General features: G+C 39.6%; 2 long non-coding RNA genes and 3 other non-coding genes across 5 annotated transcripts; 1 reads left to right on the top strand and 4 right to left on the bottom strand.

The window, feature by feature from the left end:
- The first annotated feature begins 1354 nt into the window (after window positions 1-1354).
- On the top strand, window positions 1355-4046 carry LOC112662722 (uncharacterized). The gene is made up of 2 exons (XR_003138769.2): window positions 1355-1611; window positions 3792-4046. It is a non-coding gene; the product is annotated as an uncharacterized LOC112662722 (long non-coding RNA).
- A 506-nt stretch (window positions 4047-4552) lies between these two features.
- On the bottom strand, window positions 4553-18799 carry LOC112662721 (uncharacterized). Its single transcript, XR_003138767.2, has 6 exons — window positions 18603-18799; window positions 11431-11587; window positions 9756-9880; window positions 8717-8794; window positions 6294-6349; window positions 4553-5380 (listed from the first exon to the last, which is right to left on the bottom strand). It is a non-coding gene; the product is annotated as an uncharacterized LOC112662721 (long non-coding RNA).
- Window positions 8861-8991, bottom strand: LOC112662922 (small nucleolar RNA SNORA63). Its single transcript, XR_003138951.1, has one exon. It is a non-coding gene; the product is annotated as a small nucleolar RNA SNORA63 (small nucleolar RNA).
- LOC112662935 (small nucleolar RNA SNORA81) lies at window positions 9526-9704 on the bottom strand. The gene has a single exon (XR_003138961.1). It is a non-coding gene; the product is annotated as a small nucleolar RNA SNORA81 (small nucleolar RNA).
- Window positions 9962-10092, bottom strand: LOC112662923 (small nucleolar RNA SNORA63). The gene has a single exon (XR_003138952.1). It is a non-coding gene; the product is annotated as a small nucleolar RNA SNORA63 (small nucleolar RNA).
- Window positions 18800-20185: the final 1386 nt, after the last annotated feature.

Raw genomic sequence — 20185 nt, 5'->3', positions numbered from 1 at the left:
AATTATGGCAGGGTTGTGATATAGAAAATTAATACACAAAAGTCAATTGCTTTCCCATATACCAGTAGTAAAGAAGAGGGATTTGAAATTATAAACACAATACCATTTACATTAATGCCCCCAAAATGAAATACATAAGGGATAAATTTAGGAGACTATGGATAAGATCTATATGAGGACAAGTTCAAAGAGCTCAAAGAAATATATAAACATTGATATTCCATGTTCATGGATAGGAAGACTCCATATTATAAAAGATGTTAATTCTTCTCAGCTTGATCTATAAATTTATTTTATTTTTTTGTTGTTGATCTATAAATTTAATGCAATCCCATAAAAAAACTCAGCAGGGTTTTTTTGTGGATGTAAAAAAAAAAACACCCAACTGATTCTAAAGTTTATATAGAGAGGTAAAAGATACAATATAATATTGAAGAAGAAAAATTTGGAGGATAGATGCTGACTTTAAGACATACTGTAGGGCAGCCTGGGTGGCTCAGTGGTTTAGCACCACCTTCAGCCCAGGGCGTGATCCTGGAGACTCAGGATCAAGTCCCACATTGGGCTCCCTGCATGGAGCCTGCTTCTCCCTTGGCCTGTGTCTCTGCCTCTCTCTCTCTCTGTGGCGTGATCCTGGAGACTCAGGATCAAGTCCCACATTGGGCTCCCTGCATGGAGCCTGCTTCTCCCTTGGCCTGTGTCTCTGCCTCTCTCTCTCTCTGTGTCTCTCATGAATAAATAAATAAAAAACTAAAAAAAAAAAAAAAAAAAAAGACATACTGTAAAGCTAACAGTAATCAAGATGGTATCATATTGATAAAAGAATAGATGAATAGATCAATGGAACAGAATAGAGAGCTGTGATATTGTGATTTAATGTTTTATTTTTGTTTCAGAGAGTTTGAGCAGGGAGGAGAGGGGGAGAGACAGAGGGAGAGGGAGAGAGAGAATTATAAGCAAGCTACATACCCAGCATAGAGTCCAACTTGGAGCTTGATCTCATGACCCTGAGATTATGACTTGAGTTGAAATCAAGAGTTGTATGCTTAACCAACTGAGCCACCCAGGTGCCTCTGTGATATTGTGATTTATAATAAGAAATATATATTTGTCTTCCATTGTTCCTGTCCCATAGCTCCTAAAACCCTTGTAATTTCCTATAAAACATAGGGACATCTTTTATAATTATATTTAGTTTTATTCCCAGTTCCTGAAAGAGCTCCAGAGAATAAAGGTGAAAAATGTGTCTTTTGTTATTCATAATAAACCCTTTCAACCATATCAGGATTTATATACTAACGAGCTGATTTTTAGAAAGCCCCTAAGGATGGAGGTTGGTTGCCAGGGAAACAAACCCTGTGACTACAGGATTAGAACTTCAAGCCTACCTTCTGACCTAGAGGTTGAATTAGTCACCAACAACCAAAGATTTAATCAATCATGTCTACATAACAAAGCCTGTATAAAAATCCCAAAGGGCAAGGTTCAGAGAGCTTCTGGGTTAGTGAACACGTGAATGTGCTGGATGAGAGTCCCTTCCCTCATACCTTGCTATATGCATCTCTTCCATATGGCTGTTCTTGACCTATATCCTCTTAAACTGGTAATCTGGTAAGTAAAATGTTTTTCTGAGTTCTGTGAGCCACTCTAGTGTATTAATCAAACCCAAGAAGGGGGTCATGGGAATCTCCAATTTATTGCCAGTTGATCAGAAGCATAAATAATAACCTGGTCTTACATTTGGCATCTGAAATGTGTGGGTAGGGGTGCAGTCTCAACCCTTAACCTGTGTGTTCTCATTTTATCTCTAGGTTAGACAGTGTCTGAATAAAATTTTAGAAAATCCAGTTGGAGTTGTAGAACTGCTTTGTGTGGGGAAAAATCCCCAGCATTTGATGACTAGAAGTGTCAAAAGTGAAGTATTGTGAGAGTAGAGGAGAAAAATAGTTTCCTTTACAGGAGCCTAGAAGTAGACCCACATAATCAACTATACTCATCTGATCTTTTTTATTTATTTATTTATTTTTGTGATAGTCACAGAGAGAGAGAGAGAGGCAGAGACACAGGCAGAGGGAGAAGCAGGCTCCATGCACCCGGAGCCCGATGTGGGATTCGATCCCAGGTCTCCAGGATCGTGCCCTGGGCCAAAGGCAGGCGCCAAACCACTGCGCCACCCAGGGATCCCTGCTCATCTGATCTTTAACAAAGGAGCAAAGGCAATACAATAGAGAAAACATAGTCTTTTCAACAAATATGCTGGAACAACTGGACATCACATGGGAAAAAAAATGAATCTACATACAGAATAAACCCCTCACCAAAATTAACTCAAAATGAACCACAGATGTACATGTAAAACACAAAAGTATAAAACTCTGAGAAGATAACAGGAGAAAATCTAGATGACCCTAGGTTTGGTAATGACATTTTAGATGCAACACCAAAAGCAGGGAAGCCTTGTACTTTAGAATTTATCTTGAGGCAAAAGGAAATTCACTGAATAACATTTTTTTTTTTTAATGAGATCACTCTGGGGGCTGAGTGGCAAATTATTGGATAGAGCAAGACCAAGGGCAGGGAAACAAGTATGGTGACCATAGCCAAAGTCTAGATAAGAGAAGAAAGTTCAAGCTCATCCTGGAGCAAGATGGAAAGTTTGGTTTTGAATCTATAGAAGTTTCAGAGTCATGGGACTGTAAACATCCAGGGAGCTGATGCTTCGAAGAGCATACAGGAAGCCAAAAGGCAGGGAGAAGAGGACAGCAGAGGGCCAGGGGCAGAGGAGAAAAGAGTGGGAAGGGGGCCCTGGAACAGAGGAAATGTGGAAGAGGAAGTGGTACCCTGTGCTACTGAATTCAAGAATGTAATCAAAGGTGTCCTTGGATGGAGATAAAGGATGACTATGATCCTGAATAAAATCCACATTATTAGGGAAAGGAAGGCCTTCTAGTAAATTTTGTAGTCATACCTTTTCCAAACATAAGGTGCGTTTGTTTGCTTTTGTCTCATCTTTATGCCATTCTCTCCACCTGCCTTCTAGTCTTTGTAGGGAAGGAACATCAGGGTAAATGTCATCCCTTACATCTCATTATTTAGGATTTCCTTTTGCACATTTACTTACTGAAGATAGTGATGTGACTTTTCATTGATCTGATACGTCTGAGGAGCATTTACCTTATTTGTCACAGCAGTGGTTTTATGAAAGTGGCAAGCATCAGTGGCAATCCATCAGATAGGATTGAGAAAGGATGGGGGCTGTTTCCACCTAGAAATTCACCATGTTCTTTTCTGTGTAATACCAATCAAAACAACAGGTGGAATAGTCACTGCCTGTCGGTGGTTCTTTTGACAAAAGAAAGCTGTAGTCAACATAAAATAATTTGTGAGTAAGAAAAAATAAGGATCATACTCAGTGTCAATCCCTCCCTCATAGGACCTGTTTTAGCGACTCTGTTATTGTTACGGAAAAGGAACTGGATGGCAGCCCAGGTGGCTTCAGGGGTTTAGCGCCGCCTTCAGCCCAGGGCGTGATCCTGGAGATGCGGGATTGAGTCCCTTGTCAGGCTCCCTGCATGAAGCCTGCTTCTCCCTCTGCCTGTGTCTTTGCCGCTCTCTCTCTCTGTGTGTCTCTCATGAATAAATAAAATCTCCCCCCCCACCCCCCAAAAAGGAACTGTACTGATTAACATAGAAATCTTGATGTTAAGTAGCTACTTTGCCTATACCAGGAAATGTTTGCCACACTAGAAGGATAAATCTTACATTCTAATACTTCTTTTTTGTTATCAAAGCAGATAATGCTTAGCAGATGTTGCTGATGAACATCTGGAATTGACCGAATGACTCATCTTTGTGCCAGGGCCAAACAGCAGCAAACTTGGAACTATTACAGCTTTTAATGAAAAGCCACAGTGGTTGTATCCTTTGCACATAATTTTGCAACTAGAATAATTCATCACAGAATGCTGTTTTATCTTCTTCCTTGGAAAGTATGGAATTATGGCAAAAACTATAATTCCTTAAGGAATAAAGACCAAAAAACTTTATTTTATTTTAAGATTTTATTTATTTATTCATGAAAGATAGAGAGAGAGGCAGAGACATAGGCAGAGGGAAAAGCAGGCTCCATACAGGGAGCCCGATGTGGGATTCGATCCCGGGACTTCAGGGTCATGCCCTGAGCTGAAGGCAGGCACTTAACCGCTGAGCCACCCAGGCATCCTAGGACCAAACAACTTTAAAGAAAAAGTCTTTACTATAATTTATTGAGTATTCATTCAATAAGCAATATGGCAGGTTTTTGTTTGTTTGTTTGTTTGTTTTTTAAATTCAATCCTAGGGTAAGATTGTTGATGGTGCTTAGCAAAAGGGTCCAGGGCAGGGTACCTGCGTGGCTCAGTCCATGGAGTGTCTGTCTTCAGCTAAGGTCATGATCTCAAGCCCCATGTCAGGCTCCATGCTCACTGGGGAATCTGTTTCTCCCTCTGTCCCCCCTCACTTATGCTTTTTCTTTCTCTCACACAAATAAATATTTTTAAAAAGATTGTTTTACAAAAAAAAAAAAAAAGAAAGAAAGAAAGAAAGAAAGAAAAAAAGATTGTTTTACCAAAAACAAAAACAAAAAATACTTTCTTTAAAGAAATAATTTTCAAGTTTGTTCTGTTCAGTTTAATGACCACACTATAAAAGCAGTTACACTAGTTTAATAGAATTGGCTGCTTTTATACAGCACATATTGTCCAGTCCACAAGTATAGTATTAAATGACAGAGAACACTCAATATAACCCTTTTTACAGAACTAGGAAATAAACTTCTAAGAATGATTTTTACAGTCTCACCTTTCATATCCAACTCCAGTATTCTATTTTTTTTGCCTGTTGTGTTCATTTTATTACTCTCAGTTCCAATATTTTCTTTTCCTTTCTATGCTGCTACAGGGAATTGAACTCACCAGGAGAAGATTAATGTCGGTGATATGATTTACATCTCATTATAGGACCAGTGTTTTTTCCCATTTTGAAATTTACTCTATAGGCCAAATCTTTAAAGGCTTTTTTTCCAGTATTCTAATTTTAAAGAAGATAAAGTCAATGACTTTCCTCATATGAGCTCATAAGTAAGAGAGTAGCATTATTATCAAAATCTGTATTTTTGATAAGTCATGAGCTTTAGACAAGCTTCAAATATTCCCAAAGAAAAAGCACAATGCATGTTGTCATCACCTAGTCCATAACAGCGAGTGCTGTTAGCCACATTCATTGGCAATTCTTCCACTGTATTGTAGAAAGTCTCAATGTCACCAAGAATCCACTTGTCCACTTGTCTTCTTTAATGTTTATGGCCACAGATTTCCTCCCAAATTGACCTCCACTGCCAATTCTGAACAAAAGAAAAATTATTAATCAGAATATTAGTTATCAAATATGAAATGAACTACTAACAATATGAGCTACTTGTTAACTATCTGTGGCTGTTTATTTGCCAGGATTATATGTAAAGTGCTTTTTTTTTTTTAAGATTTTATTTATTTATTCATGAGAGACACAGAGAGAGAGGCCTCAGAGACACAGGCAGAGGGAGAAGCAGGCTCCATGCAGGGAGCCTGATGTGGGACTGGATCCCAGAACTCAGGATCATGCCCTGAGCCAAAGGCAGACACTCAGTCCCTGAGCGACCCAGGCATCCCAAAGGCTTCCAACTAGATGCTAATCACAATATCCAGAGAAAAATAAAATATTTCTTTCACAGTTAGTGCAAAAGGATTCCTTTGGCTGCAAAATCAGATTCTATTAGGCATCTTAAGCATTCTTTTTTTTTTTTTAAGATTATTTACTTATTTATTCATGAGAGACACAGAGAGAGAGACAGAGACACAGGCAGAGGGAGAAGCAGGCTCCATGCAGGGAGCCCAACGTGAGACTTGATCCTGACCCCAGGACTACACCCTGGGCTGAAGGCGGTGCTAAACCAGAGAGCCACGGGGCTGCCTGCATCTTAAGCATTCTTATTTATAAAGCAGATGGCAGGGATCCCTGGGTGGTGCAGTGGTTTGGCGCCTGCCTTTGGCCCAGGGCGCGATCCTGGAGACCTGGGATCGAATCCCACGTCGGGCTCCCGAGGTGCATGGAGCCTGCTTCTCCCTCTGCCTGTGTCTCTGCCTCTCTCTTTCTCTCACTGTGACTATCATAAATAAATAAAAATAAAAAAAATAAAATTACTTAATAAAACTAAAAAAAATATATAAAGCAGATGGCAGTTATTATTTTTGTGGTAGTGAAATTAAAGCTCATACCCAAGAGGGCCATCCGGAAGCAGTTGTCAACCTGGGACAGATGTAAACACCAGGGACTAAAGAAAGAGAACAATTATGTGACTCATTGACACATTTTTGAAACTGTCAACTGCAAATATAAATTCTGGAATGTTGGCTATCATTTAGACTATGCTGTCCAATACAATAGCCACTAGCTACATGGGATATTGAAATTAAAATTAAATAAAATAGAAAACAGTTGCATTACCACATTTCAATAGCCACATAGTGGCCTGTCACTTCTGTGTTAGGGAGCACAGATGAAGAACATTTCTTTTTTTTTTATTTTTTGGATTTTCTTTCTTTCTTTCTTTCTTTCTTTCTTTCTTTCTTTCTTTCTTTCTTTCTTTCTTTCTTTCCTTTCTTTCTTTCTTTCTTTCTTTCTTTCTCTCTCTCTCTCTCTCTTTCTTTCTTTCTTTCAGATTTTTATTTATTTATTTATTCATGAGAGACAGAGAGAGAGAGAGGCAGAGACACAGGCAGAGGGAGAAGCAGGCTCCATGCAGGGAACCCGATGTAGGATTACATCCCGGGTCTCCAGGATCACGCCCTGGGCTGAAGTCAGCGCTAAACCGCTGAGCCTCCCGGGCTGCCAAGATGAAGAACATTTCTATCACTGCAGAAAGTTCTATTGGACAAACCTGGTCAGGACTTAAAACTTTTTATTTTGTGTGTGTGTGTGTATGTGTGTATAAGAAATCTCCACAAATCTGTTATGGTAATTAACCCACATTTATCACTGCTTTCTGCTCAGTTCATCTCATACACTGTAATGCGAATAGCTGGGATATATTTACCACCACAGCTGTCTACTAAAACAGATAATACGGTCAATCAAAAAAGTCTTGGCTAAAGCAGCTTAAAAGATCAAATAAGTAGCACAAGAGAAAAACAAATATGGCAATACTGACTCACTCTTTTTTTTTTTAAGATTTTATTTATTTATTCGTGAGAGACACACACAGAGAGAGAGAGAGAGAGAGAGGCAGAGACATAGGTAGAGGGAGAAGCAGGCTCCATGCAGGGAACCCGATGTGGGATTCGATCCCGGGACTCCAGGATCATGCCCTGGGCGGAAGGCAGGCACTAAATCGCTAAGCTACCCAGGGATCCCCCTGACTCACTCTTTAGCCAAACAATATGTTGTTTCACTCATGAAACCATGCATGTCCTAAATCAGGCCAAGGCCATTTCAGAGTGCCGCCTCATCACCTATTCATGTTGACTACTGTATTTCCTAAAACACAGTACTTTTACATTAGTAGAACACAGAATTCAATAAAACCAGTATACCTAAGCCAGGTCAATGTAAATTTCTACCAGTAAATGCTAACAAAATCCCAATTATAGAAGAATCATCAAGAAAGCATGAGATATGATTAATATGACTTAAAAAAAGACACGTGTGTAAGCTAAGGCAACCAGATCTAACAGCATTATTGATTTTTCCTTTGAATATCAACTGTACAAAATCTAAAGTATGGGGTAAATTTCATATTTGTGAAATTTCACAATGAATTTCACACGAATCTTCCCAAGTAGAATTTAAATACATCTTATGTGGGACGCCTGGGTGGCTCGGGTTGAGTGTCTGCCTTTGGCTCAGAGCGTGATCTTGGGGTCCTGGGGTGGAGTCCCACATCGGGCTTCTTGCATGGAGCCTGCTTCTCCCTCTGCCTGTGTCTCTGCCTCTCTCTGTGTCTCTCATGAATAGATAAATAAAATCTTTAAAAAAATACATCTCATGTTAACTGAGTGATAAGATTTTCCTTATTCATATACCTGATTTTTTTTAAAAGAAGTCTTTTTTTTAAAATGTTATTTATTTATTCATGAGAGACACACAGAGAGAAAGGCAGGGACACAGGTAGAGGGAGAAGCAGGCTCCATGCAGGGAGCCCGACATGGGACTCAATTCCAGGACCCCAGGATCACACCCTGGGCTCGAAAGGCAGGAGCTCAACCGCTGAGCCACCTGGGCATCCCCATATACCTGATTTTAAAGGTTGACTGGCTAACAAAATCACACTTCAATGACAATACATAAATTTATTTCACCTGAATAAAAGCAAATATTCAATGAAGATGACAAATAGCTGAAAATATAGATTTCACAAGTAGTAGGCAGATGATCATAGTTTATAACCATAGACACTAGTTGTACATATAAAAGTCATGAGCCTGAAAGTATGATAGTAGATATTCAAATTCTGATTCAAAAAGCAACTGCTATACATCTTCCAGGCCACAAAATAATAATGAGCCACATATAAATCACACAGCTAACTGTGGAGTGAGGTTTTTATCCCCCACGGGGCTAGAGATGACCAAGACTACTAAAAATCTTCCCCTCAAAACCCACTTGTGGTAGATAAATACAATTAAATAAGGAATTGGAATACCAGTAAGTCGGTAGTAATCAAAATTTGGTTTGTGCCTTATCCAAATTCCTTCTTGATAATGTCTCTTTCTGTCACCACCTGCAAATATGAACAAGCATTAATTCTCAAGAGTCATTCCTCAAATCAGGGGTTAACTTGGTAATCATGTCTGAGACCCTGCATCCCTGGCTGCTAAGCACCATGGCGGACAGGGCTAGAAAGATAACAGTTTTATTTTGAGCAGGGGGTAAAGACAAGGCAGCACTTTATAGCTACATTGTAACTAGATCCTGCATCATTTTATTAAGGAAATAATTAGATGTTAACAGTATCTTAAGCAGCAACAGTAGGGAAGAACTAGTCATATATTAGATACTGAAATTCCTGGCATGTATTTTCTCAGAAGGCAGTCTACCCTTTGCCTTGTGTTCTGAAAAAGAAAAGTCATGTGTGGTCTATCATATGACACAAGGAGCATACAATTTTCTTCCTTCCAGTATTTCAGAGAGGAAAATACTAATTCCTATCAGAGTTGGAATAAAACACCATTTGATTTCTAAATTACTTTTTTTTTTTTTTATTATTATTATTTTTTTTTATGATAGGCACACAGTGAGAGAGAGAGAGGCAGAGACACAGGCAGAGGGAGAAGCAGGCTCCATGCACCGGGAGCCCGATGTGGGATTCGATCCCGGGTCTCCAGGATTGCGCCCTGGGCCAAAGGCAGGCGCCAAACCGCTGCGCCACCCAGGGATCCCCTCTAATTCTCATCCCTATCACTGAAAGGGATTAGTTAGAAATTCATTCTATTAATTCTGCCTAAATGCAGATATTATCTTACCAAATCTTAGAACAGAGTACCCTGAACTCAAGAAAGACATTTATCTCAGTTTTTCTACTACCTGGCATACCTGTTTTTCTTCTTGTGTTTACTCTGCTAGCTTTATTACAAATACTAAGACATGATACTAGCTTCTGCAATTTTAGTACAGAGCTTAAGTAAGCAGGTAAAAATAATTCGGGCCATAGTTTTTATGGGTATCAACTGGAAAAACATTACCCTTTTATTAAAATATTATAAAATATCAACCATTTCAAGGGTCAATTCTTCCTTCTTCATCAGAATTTGAACTTCTCGATAACTTCCAATGTATCGATTGACATTAAGGCAGAAAGCAACCCAACCTTAAGAAAAGAAAAAAGAGAACTAATTATGTTGACATATTAAGCAGGTATAATCGTTTTCATAATAGTACATAGAGGAATATGTTTGAGACCAAGCGTCCCTGTCTTACTATAGAATTGAGCTAGACAGAGATTGTAGGAAACAGTTGCTTTCAGCAGGGGTAAGGACAATATAGCACTTCACAGCTATATTGTAACAAGTAACCCAACCTGCCAGCTATCACATGCACATCTGAATACTTGTATTTAATTTCTGGTAAATCTTGTGGATTTGATATTTAATCCTTTGCTTGTTTGTTTTAAAGATTTTATTTATTTATTTATTTATTTATTTATTTATTTATTTATTTATTCATGAGAGACACACAGAGAGAGAAGGCAGAGACACAGGCAGAGGGAGAAGCAGGCTCCACGCAGGGAGCCTGATGTGGGACTCAACCTCAGGACTTCAAGATCATGCCCCGAGCCGAAGGCAGGTGCTCAACCGCTGAGCCACCCAGGCGTCTCTGATCTTTAATCCTTTGACTCAGCATTTTTATCTGCTTCATCCAAAACAAGCATCTTGATCTATTTTGGAAAGTTAAAAAAAATCTTACTTAAGCGTGGGCTGTGCATGGAGACTTCTTTCCAAAGATTATACAATATGGAAGGGTGTGTGTGACAAGAGTAACTTTACCTGGAGAAACCTAACAAACACAACCCTAGCCAGGGAACCAAGGTCAACATCAACCAACAGCAATATTTTTTAATACAATGAAATGAAAATGGCACTTTTCAAATAAAAAGATCACTCTGTGGTCTTCCTCAATCTAATCTTGAGGAAAAACACCAAATTCCAATACAAGGACATCCTACTAAATATTTGACCAATATCTGACTCCTAAAATTTGTCACAGTCATCAAAAATAGGGAAAATTTGAGAAACTGTCACAGCTAAGAGGAGCTTAAGGAGACATGAAAATTAAATGTAATGTGGTATCCTGGAACAGAAAAAGGACATTAGGTAAAAACTAAGGAATCAGAGTAAATTCTGGACTTCAGTTCATCCTATTGTATCAAGGTCAGTTGGTTCATTAATTTTAACAAATGTGCCATATTAATGTAAGATGTTAAGAATATGGGAAACTGGTGACAATGCATAAGAGACCTTTCTGAATTATCTTCTCATTTTTTTTCGTGAACCTAAAACTGTTCTAAAATATAAAGTTTATTTTATTTTTTTTAATTTTTTAATTTATTTATGATAGTCACACACAGAGAGAGAGAGAGGCAGAGACACAGGCAGAGGGAGAAGCAGGCTCCATGCACTGGGAGCCCGACGTGGGATTCGATCCCGGGTCTCCAGGATCACACCGTGGGCCAAAGGCAGGCGCCAAACCGCTGCGCCACCCAGGGATCCCCTAAAATATAAAGTTTGTTAAAGGAAAATCCTAGTATCATATCTAGGTATTCATGCTTGGCAACTGGCTTAAACAGACTAATTATTTTCTTCCCATACTTCAAATATCACTAGTTCAAAAGTGTCCTTGGAAAAATATGGCGATACTTACAAAGAATCTTGTATTTAACATAACGAATGTTCTCCCTGAAACACCAACAACTATGAGTGCTGCTTCAGCTTGTATGTTGTGCATTTCATTGTGAACACCGCTTCCACAATGCAGGCATGACAAGTTGTTTCCATAGAGTAGTCAAGTGCCAGGATTACTGTTTGGATCCAAAAGCCAAAGCTTAAATTATTATGTTGTAGAAAAACAGGCTCTACCAAACAATTTCTGAAGCACATAGCTAAATGCTGAACTGCTCATATTTAGTTTCAGATTCTGGTCTGTAAACAGCTTTTAAGCATCCTAACATAGAATCACTTCTAAGCTTACAATGTAGAATGATCAAACTGCTTCATGATCAAATCCCTTTTGGTGTCTCATTTTTTAATTAGATTTTTGTGCCTTTATGAACTTGGGATCCCCAGTTTCCTACAGAGACCAGTTAGATAATTAAAGAACTCAAACATTTCCACATTATTCTTCTATGTATAGGACACTTATGTACGGAAACAAGTTCTGCATTTATAGTTCAAAGCCAAATTATGCTGTTACATATTCACTGATTATTACTTACTTTAAAACCGAATCTTTCCAATAGGAAACTATAACATACAGCTTTGATCTTCATAAAGCCTACTGTTTTGTTAAGAAAATTTATTTCATAACTAATAGCAGTGAGCTCTGAAAACAGAGAGCATGCAACAGATATATCACAAACTACAAAGATTCCCAACTAATAACAGATCATTGCAATTTCCACTTTGCAAAATTGCATTTAGACTTAACAACAATATCACAAAGGATTTAGATTCCATCTACCCTGAAAAAAAGGAAAGCTTAGTTTCTCAGTTTGATGAGATACAGCCCTGCACACCACATCTGTAAGCCTAGTTCCTGTTTAATTTAAAAAAAAAAAAAACCTCTATGCTTGCATATAGACAATAATTAAAAAGGTTTTGAATAGACCACCACTTTACACCAAATCTTAAGCTATTCTTCATTTTTGTAAAACCTGAAGTAGCTGAGGATTTATGTTGCCCTGGCAGACAGCCATTAAGCGATGCCTGAGGGTACAGATGAGAATACACTAGTGGTGGCCTGCTGGTAAGGACAACACCACGGATTGATGACACTGATCTCAGAATTCTTCAGTGGGAATGAGCCACTTCCAGGGCAACATGCTTGAGAATACAGCTTGCCCAGCTCCCGGGTATGATGCACTGAGAAAATGATGAACACATCATCATTTCTCTGGTATTTCTTCCCGCAATGGATAGCCCGAATCAATTTGTGAAGAAGTGTTGGGAATAAAAACAAACAACAACCCAACAATGGAGGAATATTCTATAAATAAACTGGCCTCCATTCTCAATGACTGGCACCATCCTCCACTCGTGTATTTTTAGTACACGCAGAGATCTCTATTATGGATACACTCCTGAATACCAAAAATCACTTCATCACCTAACCTATTAAAATCATGAAAGACAAAGACTGAGGAGCTGTTCCAGAATGAAGGAGGCCAAAGAGACATAATAACAAAATCCAACATGTGATACTGTATTAGATTCTGGACCAGCAAACAAACCTTTTTTTTTTGTAAAACGTTCATTAGTTGGACAATTGATGAAATTTAAATAAGATTAAACAATATCTATAGATTAAATAACATCACATCTCTGTTTTATTTTGATTTTGGTAATTGTGTTATGATGTAAGACAATGCCCTTTCTTATTTCTGGATAACACACACTGAAACATTAAGAGGCATAATGCCAGTAACTTACTGTCAAATGCTTCAGAAAAACATTACGTGAGTATATGATATGTTCAATTGTATTTATATACAGATATTTATTTATAATTTATTATAAATTTATAATTTATTATTTATTATAATAAACAAATATTTTTATAATTTATTTATAATTTATTATATTTATTTTTATTATATATTTTATATATAACAATTTATAATTTATTTATAAATTTATATTTTAATTTATTTATAATTTATTATAAATTATAAATAATTGTAATATATTTATAATTATAAATATATTACAATTAAAATTAAATTACAATTATAAATAATTGTAATTTATTTATACAAAATAAATTTATTTTATTTATAAAATAAATGTTTTATAAATAGTAACACTTGAGAAATCTACGTAAAGAATATTGGAATTCGGGGCAGCCCAGGTGGCTCAGCAGTTTAGCGCCACCTTCGGCCCAGGGCCTGATCCTGCAGACCCGGGATAGAGTCCTATGTCGGGCTCCCTGCATGGAGCCTGCTTCTCCCTCTGCCTGTGTCCTTGCCTCTCTCTCTGTGTCTCTCATGAATAAATGAATAAAATCTTAAAAAAAAAGCACATTAAAAAAAAAGAATACTGGAATTCTTTGTCCACTGTTGTAACTTTTCTGTAAGTCCTAAACAATTTCAGGTTAAAAATTATTAAAAATTCAAAATATATCAATATCAAATTACTAACATTTATAACTTACAGTAGAGAAACAACAGAGGTCTTAAACTGGCAGCTTATTTGTTGTCTTTGTTTTGCATAGTATTTTAAATCTGAATTAGATGCTTTCTGAGAAAATTTCATATGCAAATCCAAATTTCCACTTTTACTTGAAAAATCAGTAGATTGTAACCCTGACTCTTGGCAACCAATGATTGGCTGTCCACTTTAGATGGGCATATGCACTGCACATCCCTGGATCTCCACCTCTCTTTATTTTTCTTACACTTGGCTTTTTTACTCACTTATGTTGCAGGCCCAGCCCCCTGCAGACATTTGTGAGGCCTTTGATTTATCCAGGAGCTCCAGCTCTGCTAAATTTAAGTAATTTAGTCTGAAGTTCCTTATCTTTGCCAATTACTAATTTTAAGAAGAGGAAGGTAAAATAAAAAGTTTGTTCATGCCTAAGAATCTCTTGTGAGAAATATGTAGTTGTGCTGAAGATGATGAGAGATGACACAAAAACCATTCAATGAGCATTTATTAAATGAATCTGGAAATTAACAATTTTAAATATAAAAGGGATGACTATATTAGATTTTTTTTTTCCTTTTGCTCCAAAGATCAGAATTAACCTTGGTGCAAATAATGAGGGCTATTTGGGAAAGCACATATTCTGGCTCAATTAAGAGGGAAGAAATTTCTAATGGACAGTGACTGAAACTGTACTAAGCTACTTTCAGGAGGCGATGGATTTCCAGCTTCCTGAAGTGTTAGAAAGAGGTTGGGCAACAAAGGGGTTGGGGGGGTGCAATATATGTACATGGCAGTCAGGATGAATATCTGTCATGGTTCTTCCTATGCTTGGATTCATGATACTATGGGGTGCTTAAATCTCTAGGTAAACCAACACTTCAATCATAAGATAGTAAAAAGAAGAGGAAAGAACTCAGCAATAAATCATGGGAACTCAAGGGTATGTGAGTCTCCAGGGTGTGATTTAGGGGATGCCATGAAGCAGCCAGCTGGAGTCTGCTGGGGCATAGCTCTATCTCTGGTCCTAGAGTCCAAGGGAGTGGCAACAGATATGGAAGACACAGACAAGTGAACCAATGAGGAGGAACGAGCAAATACATTGGAAGGGATCAGTAGAGGGTGCAAGAAGACCTAGTGTGGGGGTGAAAGAGACCCATTTCTACAATATTATGGGAGTAGTTAAGTTATATTTAGCCTATATGAGTGCAAAGCTCTATTTGGTAATAAAATATACCTGCAGGAAATGGTGTCTAAGGAAGAAAGCAGATTTAAACGAGGCTTCAAAAAAACATGATAATCAGAGGAAGTAGAAAAGCATTATCTATCTCATGTCACACTGGTCCCAGCTTTCCCCTTGAGGATGAGACCCAGGGCTTCCCTGAAGAAAACTTCTCCAGCTGAAGTCCCCAGAGGGGAAATTGATCACTATGTTGCTGAACAATGTGTGTATGTGTGATTTCCCACAGTCTAGGAAGAGGACACACAACACAGTCCCTAATGAATGAGAAAATATCATTTTCAGGAAAAAATGTGTTAGAGCCTATAATCTATTAAACTTTCATGGAACTTGTAGGACTCCAAAATGAAATATGATATGACAATGACAACACTGGTAGTGGGATGCAAACATTAATGTTTGCAGGCAGAAAGCTCAGAACTCAGAATTCTATTTCCTCATTAACATTGAGATCATTTACTGAGAATGGCTTCTAGAGGATGTCAGAGGTTTGAAAAGAGTGAAGAGAATCTGATACACAGCAGTTGCATAAACTGAAAGAATGAGGTGGGTCTACTGCACAGTGCTGAATGCCCATGTCAAGTTTTAGTTGACTACCATGAATTTCTTTTAGTACCAAGTCTTCTCAGTGCAAAAATTTCTCCAGCTCTTCTAGGAAGCTGGAAGAAGACAATATAGAAGACAAATAGTTGGATTCATCCATGGTGGCAGTTTTCTCTGGTGGATAAATAGCTAGTAATAACTGATAGGATTTATAGGGGTGGGGGAATTAATTTTTTATTACGATTTTACAAATAATCAAGGATCAGATAAAATAAGTGACTTGTTTACAATCACTTGGGTAATAAACAGTAGTTGCTTAGATCAGAACTTCAATCTTCATAATTCTACATTCCTCTTTAGGTGAGGAAAGTTTTGTAGTTTTTTGAAGAAAAACTGCAGAAAGTTTCCCAAGAGGAATTTTAGGGAACGGTCGGCATAGTCTGCAAGTAAACTTTTTTTTTTTTTAGAGTGAGAGAGCCTGCATGTGGTGGGGGTAGGGGTGGGGAGAGAGCAGAGGGAGAGAGAGTCTTAAGCATGCCAGCAGCAGAGTCCTAGGCAGGGCTTGATTTCACAACCCTGAGATAACCTGAGCTGAAAACAAGAAGTGGACCTTAACCAACTGAGCCACCCAGGTGCCACTGCAAGTAAACTATTTTAATACTGTAAACACTAAGGAAATAAAAACGATATGCAAAGAAATATAAAAATCCTAGAAGGCCTGACTTTTGGTTTTTAAAACATACTCTAGGGGATCCCTGGATGGCTCAATGGTTGGGCGTCTGCCTTCGGCCCAGGGCGTGGTCCTAGAGTCCTGGGATAGAGTCCCACATCGGGCTCCCTGCATGGAGCCTGCTTCTCTCTCTGCCTGTGCTCTCTCTCTCTGTGTCTCTCATGAATAAGTAAATAAAATCTTAAAAATAAATAAAATAAAACATACTCTGTCTACCTTACTATAAACAACCACTGACTATAAACCCATTTTCTAGCTTTCCCAGTCATCCTGTGGTTATTTCCTCTCCCATGATGGTTGGTATGCTTCTTCTGTTTAAAACACAATGAAAATAAAAATAATATCAATTATGCATGGGGAACAATGAATGAGACTATATTTAATATTTTATTAGCCCAGCTTATAGATATTTGATTTGGTAATATTGATGTATTACAATCTAAAATACTTGCTTTAACCATTACTGAACAGTACATCTCTTCACTGAAACTCAGATATCCATAATATTCCTCATTGCTTGGCTTTTTAAAACTAAAATAAAAATTTAAAAATTAAAAATTAATTATAGAATTATTTGGTATGCCAAAGATTCACACTTACTAAAGGTCCAATGTAAAGCTAATAATAACTAAGATTAATTACTTTTGATGTCCTAGGCACTTGACAATCCTATGAAGTAGATACAATTATTATCATCTTTATTTCAATGAAGAGGAAACTGAGGCCCAGAGAAATTATGTAACTTGCCTACTGTCAACAAAGTGGTGAGAACTAGGCTTTGAACCCAGATGTTTCATTCCAGAATTTGAGCTCTTAGCCTCTATAAGCGATACTGCTTTAATCCCTGCCTTAACAGTGATGTGTGGATCTCTAGCAATATAAATGATTATAACCTTGCCTGCTGACATGAAAGCCAAATGATATGCCATTGTGTATTTTTAAAAATCTTATTTTACTATTTGAGAGAGAGAGAACATGAGCAGGAGGGGGAGAAGCAGATTCCCTGTTGGGCAGGGAGCCCTACTTGGGCTCCATCACAGAACCCCAGGATCATGACCTGAGCTGAAGACAGATGCTTAACTGAGTCACCCACGTGTCCCACCATTGTATTAATCATAGAATGTACTTTCATTATCACATAGCTATATTCTTTGACAGTTTAATAGTCATTTTTCCCCCTAAAATATAAAGTAAGTGCTATGGAGGAAACTTGAATATAAACTAACTCTAGATAGGCCTCTGGAAAATAAGTTTGCTTTTGTTAATGGGATTTGTTCCAACAATAAGAATTCCGCAGGAGTCTTCTCCTGATTTAGGACAGCAACACTGAACCGGGTTTTTAAGGTGTCCTGGTCTCATTACCCACTAGTTGCATAACCTTGGGCAAGTCTCTTCGCCTTTCCTCGGATCAAGGAACACAACACTCTCCGCATGGGGGCAGCTGTGAGAGGGGGCTGTAAACAGGTGCACAAGTGTTACTCCAGTCTAGGGTTGCCAGGTAAAAACCAACACGCCCAGTTCGACTTCAGACAAATAACAAATAACGCTTTATATTTAAATTTCTCTTTATATTGAAGACATATTTATACCCCCAAATCACTTATTTATCTGAAATTTAAATTTATCTAGCATCTTGTATTTTTAAAAGATTGTATTTATTTGAGAGCGAGCAAGAGAGCACACGCAGGAAGAGGAGGGGAGGGGGGAGGGGAGGAGAAGCAGATCCCCCTCCCCCCCAATGAGCTGCAGCCCACCCAGGGCTGGATCCTGGGACACCAGGGTCATGACCTGAGCCGAAGGCGGGGGTGGGGCTTCACCGCTTAACCCACTGAGTCACGCAGGGGCCCCAGTCTTGTATTTTTGTTGCCAAATCTGGCAACTCTATGGCTAGGGGGGCATGGAGAACGGCAAGCCCAGCTCCGCTGTCCTCCACTCCCTTCCCCCCCTCCCCCATAGAGAAACTGAGGCCGACTGCAGCTGAAGGGTGAACGTAGGCGAGGAGGAAGAGAGGGAAGGCCCGGGTGTAAGAGGGCTCCCCTTCGGGGGTGGGGCTGAAGGCAGAGTCCCGGGTCTCGCAGTCTGACCCCCGGTCCTCCCCCCCGCCCCCCGCCCGGCGCCCGCAGGCCGAACAGGCCCCGCCCCGGAGCGGGAACGCCGCGGTTACCTCGGCGGCGGCAGCAGCGGGCTCGGGGGGCGCTCCCGCCGGCTCCTCTCCGTCGCCAGCAGCAGCCCCGAGACCACAGAGCCCGCCGCCGTGTCCTCGGAGTCCGGCTGTTTGTCGCCGGCTGTTGGTCGCGTCTCCGACGTCCCCCAAAGCATCCCTCCGTCTGTCTGGAAGCCTCTTGTCCTCTGGCCACCGTCCCGGTCGGAGTCAGGAAATAGACCAATCAGAGCCAGGAATTCGGAGGGGGCGTCACCGCTAGAGCCAATCAGAGAGCAGATCTGGGCCTCGGTGGTGGCGATTGGCCAGTGGGTTTCCTCCGCCTCCCGGGGAGTGAGGGCTCCGGGCCCAGCCCCTTGGGTGGGCTGGTAGACGCGTCCCCCGGTGACCCCCGGGGTATCTTCTCTCTCCTGAGCTCTAGGGCGAGGAACCCTCCAGGACTTTTAATTGAAGGGAATTTTTAATTGAGGGGAAGAAGGGAAGGGAGCGGTCTTAAAATACAAAGGGGAGGGGGGATTCCTGGGTGGCTCAGCAGTTTAGCGCCTGCCTTCCGCCCGGGGCGCGGTCCTGGGGTCCCAGGTTCGAGTCCCGCCTCGGGCTTCCTGCATGGAGCCTGCTTCTCCCTCCTCCTGTGTCTCTGCCTCTCTCTCGCTCTCTCTGAATGAATAAATAAATAAAATCTTTTAAAAAAAAGATTTTATTTATTTATTCATGAGATACACATAGAGAGAGGCAAAGACACAGGCAGAAGGAGAAGCAGGCTCCACGCAGGCCCAATGTGGGACTCGATCCTGGGTCTCCAGGATCACACCCCGGGCTGCAGGCGGCGCTAAACCGCTGCACCACCGGGGCTGCCCAACCACTGATTTTTTAAACGTCTCTATTGTTTTGCCTTTTCCAGAACGGCATATAGTTGGAATCGTAATAGTTTACTGCTTTCACTAAGTAATCACTTCTTTCAGATTACTTATTTCACATAGCAATATGCATTTAAGTTTCCTCCATGTCTTTTCATGGCTTGGTCGTTCATTTCTTTTTAGTGATATTCCACTGTCTTGATGTACCACAGTTTCTTTATCCATCCATCTACTGAAGGGCATATTGATGCTTCCAATTTTGGCAATTATGATAACTGCTATAAACACTCATGTGGCAGGTGGTTGTGTGGAAAGATAAAAGAAGCAATCCATAAATTAGAAATGGGAATATAAATAAATATATGGAAAAAATGACAATAGAAAAGACAGTTGGCTAGACAGAGGAAGTAAATCAAAATAAAAATAAGGGGATACAGGGCAGCCCGGGTGGCTCAGCGGTTTAGTGCCACTCTCAGCCCAGGGCCTGATCCTGGAGACCTGGGATCGAGTCCCACATCAGGCTCCCTGCATGGAGCCTGCTTCTCCCTCTGCCTGTGTCTCTGCCTCTCTCTCTCTCTGTGTCTCTCATGAATAAATAAATAAAATCTTAAAAAAAAATAAGGGGAGATAATTAAAGATGCAAAACACTAATAGAGTTGTATGGGATCATGTTACTCACCTCTGTGTAATACATTTGAAAGCCTAAATGAAACAGATGAAATTTTAAGA

This window comes from Canis lupus, chromosome 34 (genome assembly GCF_003254725.2).
Source record: "Canis lupus dingo isolate Sandy chromosome 34, ASM325472v2, whole genome shotgun sequence".
In the NCBI taxonomy this organism is placed as follows: Eukaryota; Metazoa; Chordata; class Mammalia; order Carnivora; family Canidae; genus Canis; species Canis lupus.
The sequence above is the reverse complement of the archived record's forward strand: the minus strand, read 5'-3'. Positions and strand labels throughout refer to the sequence as shown.